The 17,368-nt window shown below is 39.1% G+C and overlaps 1 protein-coding gene across 1 annotated transcript in view; it reads right to left on the bottom strand.

Moving 5' to 3' along the window:
• The window catches only part of LOC123750137 (tripartite motif-containing protein 59-like), a 151,527-nt gene extending 134,444 nt beyond the window's left edge, over positions 1 to 17,083 (bottom strand). The window contains exon 1 of the mRNA XM_069325031.1: positions 16,850 to 17,083. The gene's annotated coding sequence lies outside the window, so the exon portion shown is untranslated. The remainder of the gene's footprint in view (positions 1 to 16,849) is intronic.
• Between the last annotated feature and the right edge of the window lie 285 nt (positions 17,084 to 17,368).

Raw genomic sequence — 17,368 nt, 5'->3', positions numbered from 1 at the left:
TTAAAAAAGCAAGAGTAACACCAGTTCATAAAGGAAGCAATCCGGCAGACATAAACAATTATAGACCAATATCAAACCTACCCATACTATAAAAAATATTTGAAAAAATTATCTACAAACAGCTCTTCTCCTACCTCGTAAAATTTGACATACTCAGCCCCTGTCAGTTTGGCTTCTGCTCCCAAAAGAGTACCAAAGATACAATTATTAGTCTCCTTGATATAATTTACTCAGCCCTTGACAAAAATGAGTTTCCGATTGGACTCTTCATTGACCTGAGAAAGGCCTTTGATACTGTTAATCACAACTACCTCTTACGTAAACTCCATCATTATGGTGTAACGGAGGGTGGGGGAAATAGCTCTCTTTAGTCCATTAGTTCGCCCCCCAGTTAGTCAACTACTCTAGAGTTCCCCCCAGAGTTCCTACTGCAACCTATCTTGTTCAACACCTCGTAACCCAGGTATTTGATTACCTAGGTGCTACAACTACAAGGCACCGTAAATTGATCAGCTACCCGCAAACTCTAGAGAAACTCCAGAACCATTTCACTGCCACAAACGTATACAAGAACCAAAAGGGAAGAAATGGATAATGAAGTAATGAGTGAGGGTTTGGGGTGAGAGAGGTAGGGAGGTGGGAGGAGCGAGGAGGGTTGTCAGTTGAAAGGGAGAGTTTGGAGAGGGGCGGAGGGAGAAGAGAGAGAGTACGGAGATGAGTGGAGGTAGAGGTAGAAGGGTAGGTGGGTAGAAGTACAAAAGTAGACAGTAGAAGTAGTAGTGCTGCCACCATCCATTCTAGACAGTACATACATGACAAGGAATGGAACTTGTCTGTATCAAAAGATGTTATTAGCATATGTCAACGGGAATCATGTTCCAGGCAAGATTCTTTAATCCCATAGTCTCAAAAGTACTCTACACTTTAGTCTGCATATTGTATCCAAAAATCCCAAATCTAGGAACAATTAAAATCAGATTAAAAGTAAGTGAATTTCTCAAAAAATTCATCAAGTATACTTAAAAGGATAGATATCATAATTCAAGCAAACAAACTGAAGGTTCACTATTAAATTACAAAGTGAGCCACTACCCAAGAATTTGAGACCATTACCACTGTCTGCCCCTGCTAGTCACACAACACTAGTAAACACGACTAAGTCACCTTCCATGTTAAACTCGCCAAGTGTCTGCCAATAGCTGGATAGAGAGGGAGGGGAAGACTGTAATTGACAGGAACAGTCCCGCCCCGTCCAGCTGACAGCCTCCCTGGCTATGCTGTCCTCTGTTCTGCTCTGCTGGCTGTTCTCCTATTGCTTATCCTCCCGAATCTACAGCTCTCCGAGTATATATTGGGAAACTTAGTAGCTAACTCCGCCCACAAGTAGATAGCCCCAGGCACTCCACCAAGCCACACCTAAAACTGGCGGCTTGTTTGAAGGCTATCAGGCTACAATTATCAGATTAGCAGAAGCAAGGTGAAATTTGCTTGAGCTGACCTCAGGTCAACTTGAGGTCATTAACACTTAGAGGTGTGAGTTTCAGGCCGACTGAATGGCGCCTTTCAAATCCTTGTCTGTGACTCATGAACTAATAATATATATATATATATATATATATATATATATATATATATATATATATATATATATATATGTATATATATATATATATATATATATATATATATATATATATATATATATATATATATATATTAGTTGATTTTATACCCGCATTAGGTCAGGTGATAATACAATGAAGGTGAAAACACGGGGGGATACATAAGGGATAAACATAGGGGCTGCAGAAGGCTTATTGGCCCATACGAGGCATCTCCTATCTAAACACAAAGATTAATCCAGTGTAATTGGCCTGTTATGTTGGACATTGTCTTCTGTGTTGGCATCGATATGTTCTTGTCTTGTCCTTACTCTCATGGTGGGTAGAGTAAATAGTTCCGTGATTTGGGTGTTCATGGTAGGTCGCTCTATTCTTATGTGAATTGCCTCAAGAATTTGTAATCTTCTTGAATCTTGGGTTTTGTCTATTATGCAAGTATTCTTGTTCAACATTTCTCTTGTTAGAGTAATGTCATGGGCTTGTCTCATGTGATTCCTAGGGGCACCAGATTGAAGATGGCATGTCAAACGCCTCGTCAGCTTGGTCGACGTCATACCTTTGTACTTACATTGAAGGTTACATCCTTCGTGGGGGCAAGTGTACATGTATACAACGCTTGACTGCTGTAGAGGGTTCTCCGTCGGCTTCGGGCTGTTTTTGATAAGGAGTTCGGAAGTCTTCTTGGTTTTGTAGAATATTATCAGGTTTATGTTTTGGTTAGGAGTAGTGCTTTTTACTCCTTTACGGATTATTTCTTTCATTATTCTTTCCTCTTTTATATGTTCACTGTGCATGGTTGATTTGTAATATAATTTTATTGGGGGTGTTGTGGTTTCTGTTCTAGGTTCTGAATTATACCAATGGTCCAAGTGTCTTCTTATAGCAGCGTTTATTTCCGCGTTGCTATATCCGTTGTTCACCAATACCTGAGTTACTCTTTCAAACTCTCTACTCACGTTGCTCCATTCAGAACAGTGGGTAAGCGCTCGACGAATATAAGCATTGAGAACACTGGCTTTGTATCTTTGGGGGCACTCACTTCTACCGTTCAGGCATAATCCTATGTTGGTGGGCTTGGTATATACGTTGGTGCTTAAAGAGGTTCCTGTTTTTGTTATTAGTACATCCAAGAATGGCAGACTGTTATTTTCACTAATTTCATGTGTAAATCGGAGTACTGACTCTCTCTCTAGGTGTCTTTTTAGGTCAATTAGTTCATCTGAGTCTTTTACTATTACGAATATGTCATCTACATAACGGCAGTATACAGTTGGTTTTTGTCTGCTACTGAAGACTACTATTTTTATATGGGAACCATCGAAGATAGGGTCTTCAGTAGCAGACAAAAACCAACTGTATACTGCCGTTATGTAGATGACATATTCGTAATAGTAAAAGACTCAGATGAACTAATTGACCTAAAAAGACACCTAGAGAGAGAGTCAGTACTCCGATTTACACATGAAAATAGTGAAAATAACAGTCTGCCATTCTTGGATGTACTAATAACAAAAACAGGAACCTCTTTAAGCACCAACGTATATACCAAGCCCACCAACATAGGATTATGCCTGAACGGTAGAAGTGAGTGCCCCCAAAGATACAAAGCCAGTGTTCTCAATGCTTATATTCGTCGAGCGCTTACCCACTGCTCTGAATGGAGCAACGTGAGTAGAGAGTTTGAAAGAGTAACTCAGGTATTGGTGAACAACGGATATAGCAACGCGGAAATAAACGCTGCTATAAGAAGACACTTGGACCGTTGGTATAATTCAGAACCTAGAACAGAAACCACAACACCCCCAATAAAATTATATTACAAATCAACCATGCACAGTGAACATATAAAAGAGGAAAGAATAATGAAAGAAATAATCCGTAAAGGAGTAAAAAGCACTACTCCTAACCAAAACATAAACCTGATAATATTCTACAAAACCAAGAAGACTTCCGAACTCCTTATCAAAAACAGCCCGAAGCCGACGGAGAACCCTCTACAGCAGTCAAGCGTTGTATACATGTACACTTGCCCCCACGAAGGATGTAACCTTCAATGTAAGTACATAGGTATGACGTCGACCAAGCTGACGAGGCGTTTGACATGCCATCTTCAATCTGGTGCCCCTAGGAATCACATGAGACAAGCCCATGACATTACTCTAACAAGAGAAATGTTGAACAAGAATACTTGCATAATAGACAAAACCCAAGATTCAAGAAGATTACAAATTCTTGAGGCAATTCACATAAGAATAGAGCGACCTACCATGAACACCCAAATCACGGAACTATTTACTCTACCCACCATGAGAGTAAGGACAAGACAAGAACATATCGATGCCAACACAGAAGACAATGTCCAACATAACAGGCCAATTACACTGGATTAATCTTTGTGTTTAGATAGGAGATGCCTCGTATGGGCCAATAAGCCTTCTGCAGCCCCTATGTTTATCCCTTATGTATCCCCCCGTGTTTTCACCTTCATATATATATATATATATATATATATATATATATATATATATATATATATATATATATATATATATATATATTAAATACAACAAAACACCTTAACGGTGTTACAATGGAATCCGAGGCCATGCCCTGGACTATATCCAATCCTATCATAGTGATAGACACCAATGTGTAGCCATTAATGATATAACCTCTCCCACTCTACCAATAACCGTTGGAGTGCCACAGGGCAGCATCTTGGGACCTCTCCTATTTCTTATATACATCAATGATCTGCCTAATGTCTCTAACATTCTGAAACCTATATTGTTTGCTGATGATACTACCCTCATCTATTCTAACCCCAACCTACATACACTAAATAATGTTGTTAATAATGAACTAAAAAAAGTCCACTTATGGATGTCAACCAACAAACTAACACTTAACATAGAAAAGACCTACTACATCCTATTTGGAAGCAAATCTACAAATGCAATTGTAGATTAGACAATGTTAACATTAGTAATAAAAATGATGGAAAGTTTCATGGCCTATTCCTAGACAAGAGACTCAACTTCAGCACCCACATACAACACATAACTAAGAAAGTCTCTAAAACAGTTGGTATACTCTCCAAAATCAGATATTATGTACCTAACTCTGCTCTCATCTCACTATATTATGCACTTATCTATCACTATCTTAATTATGGTATCTGTGCATGGGGTTCAACCACTGCAAACCACCTCAAGTCCATCATTACCCAGCAAAAATCTGCTATCAGAATAATAACCAATTCTGCTTTCAGACAACACTCAGCCCCCTTGTTTAACTCCCTAAACATGCTAAATATAATCTCACTCCACACATTCTCTTGTGTCAACTACATTTACAAAACCCTGTTCTTAAATGCAAATCCTGCACTGAAACTCTCCCTGGACAGATGTAATAGGACCCATTATCACCACACCAGAAATAAATATCTCTGATATCCCCAGTCAAACTTAATCAGAGTAAACACTCTATACAAATAAAGGGACCCAGTCTATGGAACTCGCTCCCTAATGAATTGAAAAGCTGTCCAACTTTGGCGTCATTCAAAAACAAAACTAAAAAGTACCTAATTTCATCTTCATAGTTTTCTAGCTTGTTGCTTTAAAATTGCACTTTATCTATTGCTACTTAATCTCCCAATCTTGATGTACCTAATCCAAACAACTTTACCATTGTGATCATTGCTGTCTTCTTATATGCGCTATCAATTTGCTGTATCGTGCCTATTAATCTTTGTTTTAATTACCAATCAAGCTGTCAATGCAATCAATCAGAGCTTTAATATACCAATGTGCTTTAATATACCTTCTAATCTCTCTCATCTCATTTTTTTCTTGCAATGTATCTGTTATCATTTTATTAATTCTGCTAGAATTTACCTACTTAAAATTATCTGTTAGATTAAGGACCTGCCCGAAACGCTGTGCATATTTGCGGCTTTACAAGATTGTAAATACCATGCTATGTATTCTCACAAACCCAATGTACCTTCTTGTATATAAATAAATAAATAAATAAATAAATAAATATATAAATACAGTGGTACCTCGCATAACGATTGCCCCAAAAGACGAATATTTTGGGTAACGAACGGCCTGATCGGCGTCAAATCGTCCCATATGACGAACGCTGGTTTGTGTAACGTCAACACCACATGGTGGGGTCGCGCTGCTTCTTGCACATTCTTAGATGCCTCCGACGATGCACATAAATTATGTTGTTCTTGTTTAAAGATGCTAATGATGCTGGGATATAAAAGGGTGACTACTGAGATGTTGCAAAGCATTGACGTTTTTGTAGGAAAAATGAAATGAAATGTCTGATATACAACAAATGTCAAAAAAGTTCGTTCGGTGTTCGGCAGGTAGGCTGCTCCATTATAACAATCTTTGTTTCAAATGTGTTCCATTTGTTTTTTATTTGTCATTTGCGTCTCAATAATGGAGAAGCCTACCTTACATACACTGAATAAACCATTATGACATTTTCCTTTCTTCAAATGTGTTCAATATTTATTTTTCATTTGTCTTATAGCAAAAGGTTCGTTCGGTGGTCGGCAGGTAGGCTGCTCCATGTTTCTTACATACAAAAAACGAAAATAATAAAAAAAATGAAGAATTTTGAAAACCAGTACAAATGTCAAAAAGGTTCGTTCCGCGGTCTACAGGTCGGCTGCTTCATGTTTCTTTAAAAAAAAAAAAAAAACGAAAAATAAAAGAACTGTTGAAACAATTTGAAAAATGGACAAATGTCATAAAGGTTCGTTCAGTGTTTGTCGGGTAGGCTGCTCCATTATTGAGACGTAAGTGACAAATACAAAACAAATGGAACACATTTGAAACAAAGATTGTCATACTGGAGCAGCCTACCCAACAAACACTGAACGAACCTTTTGCTATAACGAATATGAAAGACAAGGGCTGCTGGCTGGGTTAGTAGTGCGTGAGCAACCATTTGTGGCACACGCGCCTCTGGCTCTCAAACACCTGTCCCACACGGTGTTGAAAGACTGTGCTCAGTCAGTGCAATTCAGACCCTATTGTTTGAAGAACATAAGGGTCATAACATTGGTGAAGCTAGGCGTAATAAGGGCTTCACACAACGGTCGGATGCCAGTGATACAGCACCTATGAGGATGATACAGCGAGCGTATCCAGGTGTAGCTCTGAGCCCCACCCTTGCCATCTGAAATGTATTTAGATGATACATAGATGAATCGTTTTCTGCGTTCAGTGATGATGCATCTGATACAAGTAGCATAGATTAACAGTGTTAGCGGCTTCCATGGTGGTGATATTCATTGATATTTTCAAGAATACCTGAATCTTTTCCTGACTGATGGACACTCTTTGAGGCTAGCTGAATCTCTTCCTGACTGATGGACACTCTTTGAGGCTAGCTGAATCTCTTCCTGTGTGGGACCTTACAAAGAGATTTTTTCAAGACTACCTTACAAATTGAGCTTTTCCTATAATCGTTTCAATACTACTTTATGCTTTACAAGCTTGGCTACATACCACCTACAAGTACTAAAGCCAAGGGTGCATGCGAGTGCGTTATTTGCAAGCACACAGAACGATGAAACGGGAAACACAAATCTATCTGTAGCTGGTGCAAGAAGAGCAAAGTCGCGCTGTGTACCATGGACTACTTCGTTGACTATTATGCACCTCCAAAGTACTGAGTGTGTAATACAGTGTGTTACTGTGTAAATAGTATATGAAACTGTACATATTGTAATATTAGTGAATTTTTACCACGTAATATTGTGACAATAAACATTTATTGTGGACACATTACTGACACATGTATCACAGTTTCATGGAAAAATATGAACATTCTACTGTATACATATTGTAAAGGTCACAAATATGCATCATATACGATAAAAGAAACAAATAAAACCGCATTGGAAATGCATAGAAAAAATATTTGATAATATATTTGTGGCAACACGCGGTGCTTGAGTGGCCTGCGCGACCGTGTCTGGGAGCTTCACACACGGGCGACCAGGCCCTGATGACGTCACAGCGCACCTTGTCCACGCCCTCACAGCCAAAGTAAGTGGAATTTGGTAATTATTTTTACATAGACATGTTCAGGGACGGTAATTTATCATTTTACAAAGAAAAATTATATTTTGGGGAACATGTGATGTCATGCACACTAGGGAAATTTCACAATAAACACAGTGTATCACACTGGTTACATGGGGGGACACTCGTTTTGTATGACGTCCGTTTCACATGACGAACATGGAACGGATTAAATTCGTTATGCGAGGTACCACTGTATATATATATATATATATATATATATATATATATATATATATATATATATATATATATATATATATATATACAGTGGTACCTCGCATAACGATCGCCCCAAAAGACGAACATTTTGGGTAACGAACGGCCCGATCGGCATCAAATCGTCCCGTATGACGAACGCTGGTTTGAGTAACGTCAACACCACATGGTGGGGTCGCGCTGCTTCTTGCACATTCTTAGACGCCTCCGACGATGCACATAAATTATGTTGTTCTTGTTTAAAGATGTTAATGATGCTGGGATATAAAAGGGTGACTGCTGAGATGTTGCAAAGCATTGACGTTTTTGTAGGAAAAAAGATATGAAATGTCTGATATACAACAAATGTCAAAAAGGTTCGTTCGGTGTTCAGCAGGTGGGCTGCTCCATTATAACAATCTTTCCTTGTTTCAAATGTGTTCCATTTGTTTTGTATTTGTCATTTACGTCTCAATAATGGAGAAGCCTACCTTACATACACTGAATAAACCATTATGACATTTTCCTTTCTTCAAATGTGTTCAATATTTATTTTTCATTTGTCTTATAGCAAAAGGTTCGTTCGGTGGTCGGCAGGTAGGCTGCTCCATGTTTCTTACATACAAAAAATGTAAATAATAAAAAGAAATGAAGAATTTTGAAAACCAGTACAAATGTCAAAAAGGTTCATTCGGTGGTCTACAGGTCGGCTGCTCCATGTTTCTTAAATAAAAAAAAAAAAAATAAAAGAACTGTTGAAACAATTTGAAAAATGGACAAATGCCATAAAGGCTCGTTCAGTGTTTGTCGGGTATGCTGCTCCATTATTGAGACGTAAGTGACAAATACAAAACAAATGGAACACATTTGAAACAAAGAAAGATTGTCATAATGGAGCAGCCTACCCAACAAACACTGAACGAACCTTTTGCTATAACGAATATGAAAGACAAGGGCTGCTGGTTGGGTTAGTACTGCGTGAGCAACCACTTGTGGCACACACGCATCTGGCTCTCAAACACCTGTCCCACACGATGTTGAAAGACTGCGCTCAGTCGGTGCAATTCAGACCCTATTGTTTGAAGAACATAAGGGTCATAACATTGGTGAAGCTAGGCGCAATAAGGGCTTAACACAACGGTCGGATGCCAGTCATACAGCACCTATGAGGATGATACAGCAAGCGTATCCAGTTGTAGCTCTGAGCCCCACACTTGCCATCTCGATTTATATAGATGATACATAGATGAATCGTTTTCTGCGTTCAGTGATGATGCATCTGATACGAGTAGCATAGATGAACAGTGTTAGCGGCTTCCATGGTGGTGTTGTTCATTGATATTTTCAAGAATACCTGAATCTCTTCCTCACTGATGGACACTCTTTGAGGCTAGCTGAATCTCTTCCTGACTGATCTTGAGGTTATCTTGAGATGATTTCGGGGCTTTAGTGTCCCTGCGGCCCGGTCCTCGACCAGGCCTCCACCCCCAGGAAGCAGCCCGTGACAGCTGACTAACACCCAGGTACCTATTTTACTGCTAGGTAACAGGGGCATAGGGTGAAAGAAACTCTGCCCATTGTTTCTCGCCGGCGCCCGGGATCAAACCTGGGATCACAGGATCACAAGTCCAGCGTGCTGTCCGCTCGGCCGACCGGCTCCCTACTGATGGACACTCTTTGAGACTAGCTGAATCTCTTCCTGTGTGGGACCTTACAAAGCGATCTTTTCAAGACTACCTTACAAATTGAGCTTTTCCTATAATCGTTTCAATACTACCTTATGCTTTACAAGCTTGGCTACATACCACCTACAAGTACTAAAGCCAAGGGTGCACGCGAGTGCGTTATTTGCAAGCACACAGAACGATGAAACAGGAAACGAAAATCTATCTGTAGCTGGTGCAAGGAGAGCAAAGTCGTGTTGTGTACCATGGACTACTTCGTTGACTATTACGCACCTCCAAAGTACTGAGTGTGTAATACAGTGTGTTACTGTGTAAATAGTATGTGAAACTGTACATATTGTAATTTTAGTGAATTTTTACCACGTAATATTGTGACAATAAACATTTATTGTGGACACATTACTGACACATGTATCACAGTTTCATGGAAAATTATGAACATTCTACTGTATACATATTGTAAAGGACACAAATATGCATCATATACGCTAAAAGAAACAAATAAAACCGCATTGGAAATGCATAGAAAAAATATTTGAAAATATATTTGTGGCAACACGCGGTGCTTGAATGGCCCGCGCGACCGTGTCTGGGAGCTTCACACATGGGCGACCAGGCCTTGATGACGTCACAGCGCACCTTGTCCACGCCCTCACAGCCAAAGTAAGTGGAATTTGGTAACTATTTTTACATAGACATGTTCAGGGACGGAAATTTATAATTTTGCAAAGAAAAATTATATTTTGGGGAACATTTGATGTCATGCACACTGGGGGAATTTCACAATAAACACAGTGCATCACACTGGTTACATGGGGGACACTCGTTTTGTATGACGTCCGTTTCACATGACGAACATGGAACGGATTAAATTCGTTATGCGAGGTACCACTGTATATATATATAAATAATTAAATATATATATATATATATATATATATATATATATATATATATATATATATATATATATATATATATATATATATGTCACATATATAAGCCCCATAATTTTGAGCATAGCGATGAACCCTGAGCGCTCCAACGCCCAGTGCCCAAAATTTGCTCAACTTCCCAGCTCCATCACGGCTAAAGTATGTCAGTTAAACAAGCTACGAGGATGAGGGAAGGGGACATTCCCTCCATGCTAGATTTGATATTAACCAGGAAGGAGGAAGAAATATTTGACATTCAGTACCTTCCTCCCTTGGGTAAAAGTGACCATGTCTTTTGGGGAATAAAGTATGCAATGCGTTATAATCTGGAAGAAAATATGACGGTCAATGCAAATGAAAAACCTGACTTTAGGAGAGGACATTATGGCAACATTAGATAATTTTTTAGTGAGTATAATTGGACAGACTTGTTACTAGGCAAGGAAGTGAATGAGATGTATGTCAGGTTTTGTGAAATATATGATAAAGGCACAAAAAAATTTATACCAAACCAGAAAAGCAGAACTAGGAAACAGGATTGGTTCAACGGAAAGTGCGAAGAGCCAGAGACCAAAAGACACAAAAATGGAATCAATACAGGAAGAGGCCAAACCCCCAAACATACCAGCGATACAAAGATGCGAGAAACAACTACACGGCAGTGAGGAGAGAGGCAGAAAGCAATTTTGAAAAAGGGATTGCAGGCAAATGTAAAACAGAACCAGGTCTATTCTATAAATTCATAAACAACAAATTGCAGGTAAAGGATAATATTCAGAGGTTGAAAATGGGAAATAGATTCACGGAAAATGAAAAGGAAATGTGTGAAACATTAAACAAAAAGTTCCAAAGTGTGTTTGTACAAAATGAAATCTTCAGGGAACCAGATATAATAAGAATTCCAGAGAACAACATAGAGCACATAGAGGTGTCTAGAGACGAAGTGGAAAAAATGCTCAAGGAGCTAAATAAGTACAAAGCAGTTGGTCCAGATGGAGTTTCACCATGGGTTCTGAGAGAATGTGCACCTGAGCTCAGCATTCCTCTTCAACTGATTTTTCATGCATCCCTGTTTACAGGAGTTGTAGCTGATGTATGGAAAAAGGCTAACATAGTTCCAATCTACAAAAGTGGAAGCAGGGAAGACCCCCTTAATTATAGACCGGTGTCATTGACAAGTGTAATAGTCAAAATATTGGGAAAATAATTAAATCTAAATGGGTAGAACACCTGGAGAGAAATGATATAATATCAGATAGACAGTATGGTTTTCGATCTGGAAGATCCTGTGTATCGAATTTACTCAATTTCTATGATCGAGCAACAGAGATATTACAGGAAAGAGATGGTTGGGTTGACTGCATCTATCTGGACCTAAAAAAGGCTTTCAACAGAGTTCCACATAAGAGGTTGTTCTGGAAACTGGAAAATATTGGAGGAGTGACAGGTACGCTTCTAACATGGATGAAAAATTTTCTGACTGATAGAAAAATGAGGGCTGTGATCAGAGGCAATGTATCGGACTGGAGAAATGTCACAAGTGGAGTACCACAGGGTTCAGTTCTTGCACCAGTGATGTTTATTGTCTACATAAATGATCTACCAGTTGGTATACAGAATTATATGAACATGTTTGCTGATGATGCTAAGATAATAGGAAGGATAAGAAACTTAGATGATTGTCATGCCCTTCAAGAAGACCTGGACAAAATAAGTACATGGAGTGCCACTTGGCAAATGGAATTTAATGTTAATAAATGCCATGTTATGGAATGTGGAATAGGAGAACATAGACCCCACACAACCTATATATTATGTGAGAAATCTTTAAAGAATTCTGATAAAGAAAGAGATCTAGGGGTGGTTCTAGATAGAAAACTATCAGCTGTGGACCACATAAAGAATACTGTGCGAGAAGCCTATGCCACGCTTTCTAACTTCAGAATTGCTTTTAAATACATGGATGGCGATATACTAAAGAAATTGTTCACAACTTTTGTTAGGCCAAAGCTAGAATATGCAGCAGATGTGTGGTGCCCATATCTTAAGAAGCACATCAACAAACTGGAAAAGGTGCAAAGACATGCTACTAAATGGCTCCCAGAACTGAAGGGCAAGAGCTACGAGGAGAGGTTAGAGGCATTAAATATGCCAAAACTAGAAGACAGAAGAAAAAGAGGTGATATGATCACTACATACAAAATAGTAACAGGAATTGATAAAATCGATAGGGAAGATTTCCTGAGACCTGGAACTTTAAGAACAAGAGGTCATAGATATAAACTAGCTAAACACAGATGCCGAAGAAATATAAGAAAATTCACTTTCGCAAACAGAGTGGTAGACGGTTGGAACAAGTTAGGGGAGAAGGTGGTGGAGGCCAAGACCGTCAGTAGTTTCAAAGCGTTATATGACAAAGAGTGCTGGGAAGACGGGACACCACGAGCGTAGCTCTCATCCTGTAACTACACTTAGGTAATTACACTTAGGTAATTACATACAATATTTATTTTTTAGTTTCCCGTGATCAGGTATGCTCTCGGACGCAAGTTCGATTCCTCGTCACGGTTCTTGTGGATTTGTTCATACAAAGGCTAGTAGAACATTAGAAAACTTCAAGAAATATTCAATTAAAGATGCAATTTACAACTGGGCCAAAGAATGGAGCGAGTTAAAGGTCACCACATTAAAGAATGCATGGAATAAAATTCGGAGTCCGGTACCTGGTTAGAATGAAGATGAAGATTACTATGATTTTGAGGGCTTTGATAATGCGATTTTTGAGACATTCAGAGATGCATGTGAGGAAGATTTGCAACTTTCTGATGTGAATGCATGGTTAGATAATGATGCTGATGATCCAGGTTATGGTGAATTAACTGATGATGAGATTATCCAGTGTGTTACTGGTAATAATGATGAAGATGTGGAAGAAGAAGATGATAGTGTGTTATCTATTCCATATGCTGCATCATTGCAAAAGGTTAATGATCTGCTTGATTTGGTTATTGTAACTGATAATGAAGAGCTGACAGATTATTACCTGCACCTAAAGGACATGAAAGATATTATAATGAAGCACACGACAAAGAAACAATCTAAGATTCCAAAGTTTTTGGTACGATTTCACAGTAGGCCTACAGGACCAGCATCCAGCACTAGCAAGGACTCACCTTCCAAGGATGCCCAGGCAACTGGACCAGCACCCAGCAGTAGCAAGGACTCACCTTCTAAGGATGTACAGGCAAGTGGACCAGCACCCAGCACTAGCAAGGGCACACCTTCTAAGGATGCCCAGGCAACTAGACCAGCACCCAGCACTAGCAAGGGCTCACCTTCCGAGGATGCCCAGGCCACTAGACCAGCACCCAGCACTAGCCATAACTTACCTGAGAGTAACAATTGAGCTGTACAGCACAGTTCTAATGACATTAAATGTACAAAGTGTAGTTTATATGATATAAGTGTACTGCAGTAGTGTGATTCTAGTGGTCTGTACTTTATGTACAGACTGTAGTGTATAATGTACATTTGTTAGAAAAGTTACTGTTCTTTAAACAATTTATATTCATATGTGTGGCACTCTCAGGATATTAAGGCTAACAAAGTTTGCACTACAAAACTCAACTGGTAGGGTAAGTACAGTACTGTAATGTGCAAATATCAATTTATTTCATTGCAATACAAATTCTTTATTATTTAAATTTTTCATAAGGCAAATGTGGACTGGCATATGCATTAATGTGATTGTATTTTTTTTTTTGGGGGGGGGGAGGGGGCTGCTGGGGCCGAACGGATGGAATGAATTCCACACTGGAATGAATCGGCTACGCCCCATATAGTTCATTCAAGCAAGGACACACATTTAATTTCTACATTTACTATCTACATTTAATGTCATCTAATTTCATGCATTTATTTGATAAAGTGTTTACTCGTGTCCTTTATGATCTTGGTTATTTGAAACTGTTGGCCAAATTAAACTTAAATTATAGTATGTTACTCTATGTTCTGATATGTTCAAAGAAAATGTTATGAGGAATAGTTCACTTGCTTTTCTAAATTACGCCTTGTATTTCCATTCTATAATTAATGTAAATAAACTACTGTACTGTTGCTAGAACTACTGACTCCATAATGTAATAGTCTATGCTTGTCATCCTTAAGTATCACCTTCTTTGTACTAATTTTTTATTTTCCTTGAACATTCTCATTTTGTTAGCTTACTTCTCTAATAGTATGAAGTGTTTTATCCCGTCACAACTTTAATTAAAAAAATTCTATATTATTATTAATTTTGCCCGAAACGCTTTGCGTAATAGTGGCTTCATTAGTATGTGTAACTTCTGTCCTTTCAGTTGAACAATATTCTTATGTTCTTTGTACACACAATCTTTTGAATAAATAATAATATTATTATTATTATTTACACAGAAAATCACACTAAAGTGATATACATCAATGAGAAAATTCCCTCGGGCTGTGAGATGATGCAAACCTGCAATGTTTGCATTACCTCACAGCCTCAGTGGATTGTTCATTGATGTATATCACCTTAGTGTGATTTTCTGTGTATCTGAAGTTGTGCATACAATATTGAACTACAGTACTTTATCCTTCACCTGAGTGCTTGGGGGTCTTACATAAAACTTGGACTGGCTTCAGGACTGTGATATCAGGATATCACAGACTTCCTGTGATATCAGTAGAAATCCGATTGTAAGAAAGTCAGTGGTGGTACAGTAGTAGAGTATGCAGCTGGCAATGCCTTGGTCATGGGTTTGCAACACCACACAGTCCCAGTGAAATTTCTCATTATTATTATTATTATTATTATTATTATTATAAAAGTTATCATTATTTGATAGGCCAATGTCCACACCCCAACAATGCTATTGGCATATAATTTACCCCAACAATTCCACTGGCCAACGTCCACACCTCTAACAATTCCATAGTCCTATTTCGATACCCCCAACATTTTTGTTGAAGAAAAAAAACATGCTGTTTGTTGACCAACTTGTATATTGGCTATTTTCTACCATGTTCCCCCCCTTTTTTCATCTTTTATTATTTTTATTTTTTTCTTTCAATGCAATTATACTTTAAGCTTAATTACTATTAAGTTTTAGTCTAAGTGTTTTTTTTTCCCACCTCACCTTGCCCAAATCGCTATGCGTACTAGTGGCTTTAGGTATTGTATGTACTACCTCTATCTTTAAATCAAACAGAATGTTTGTACTGTAACTCTGCAACTATGTATGTACTTTTCCTAAATAAATTTTTATTATTTTTATTATTAACAATTGTATGTTGGGGGTGTAAGACAATGTTGGAGCAGACAATGGTGGAGCAGAAAGCTCAGTACTCACTTCCCCCCTTCAGAGCAGGAGAGATTGCTGAAATAGAGGGAATACAGAGAACATATACGGCACGCATCGTTGAAATAAAACACCTTAATTATTCAGATCGTCTCAAAGCTCTCCGAATGTACTCTCTAGAAAGGAGACGAGAGAGATACCAAATAATATACACATGGAAAATACTGGAGGGCCAGGTCCCAAATCTACACAGTAAAATAACAACGTACTGGAGTGAATGATATGGAAGAAACTGCAGGATTGAACCAGTGAAGAGCAGAGGTGCCATAGGCACAATCAGAGAACATAAGAACATAAGAGCAAAGGCAACTGCAGACGGCCTAGTGTCCCATACGAGGGAGCTCCTATCTATAACCACCCAATCCCACTCATTTACGTGTCCAACCCACGCTTGAAACAATCGAGGGACCCCACCTCCACCACGTTACGCGGTAAATCAACAAATCAAAACAATCAACAACCCTGTTACCGAACCAGTATTTACCCAAGTCTTTCCTAAATCTAAATTTATCCAATTTATACCCATTGTTTCGTGTTCTGTCTTGTGCTGATACTTTTAATACCCTATTAATATCCCCTTTGTTGTGTCCATTCATCCACTTGTAAACCTGTATCATGTCACCCCTAACTCTTCGCTGTATAAACATCAGAGGTCCACGGTTGTTCAACGTTCTCCCAGTGACTATAAGAAATATTGCCGGAACAACCGTGGACATCTTCAAGAGAAAACTGGACTGTTTTCTAAGAGAAGTTCCGGATCAGCCAGGCTGTGGTGGGTATGTGGCCCTGCGAACTGCTCCAAGCAACAGCCTGGTGGACCAAACTCTCACAAGTCGAGCCTTTCCTCGGACCGGGCTTGGGAGGTAGAAGAACTCCCAGAACCCCATCAACCAGGTAATGCACTCAAGTACTTACGGAGGATGATGAGAGTGCGAGGAACAAGGTGGTCAGGTGGAGCCAGTGACTCCTTCCTTCAACAGTTTTGTCTCTCCCTCGTGGTATATCCTCAATGTCTTCAGTGGTGTGGCCTCACCACACACTTACACTGCCATAAGTGTCCTGAGAGTACTGTGGGAGGGACAATTTGGCGGGTATTGTGGACACAGGTCTATAAGACAGGCGAACTTCACGAGTCGTGGAGACGTCTATAGCAACCTTTGTTGTGATGACGTCACTCGCTCGCTCGCTTACTCGCCACGTCGCTCTTCCCATTTTCTTTGGTTAGTGATCTTTGCCGACGTTTAATTTACTTGAGACACTAATATTGGTGGCCTCAACGAGGACAGGAAGTTGGCGGCTTGTCAAAGATCCTACCCATTTGCCTGGACGATCTTTTCTATCTGTATTTTAAAACCCAGTAGAGTTTTGGCGTTTACCTTACCTACTTTTTGGCTGGTAGGCTGTTCCACGGGTTTACCACCATACGGATGAAAA

Source organism: Procambarus clarkii, chromosome 15, assembly GCF_040958095.1.
Source record: "Procambarus clarkii isolate CNS0578487 chromosome 15, FALCON_Pclarkii_2.0, whole genome shotgun sequence".
Taxonomy (NCBI): Eukaryota; Metazoa; Arthropoda; class Malacostraca; order Decapoda; family Cambaridae; genus Procambarus; species Procambarus clarkii.
Note: the sequence above shows the minus strand (reverse complement) of the source record. Positions and strands in the feature narration are given on the sequence as shown.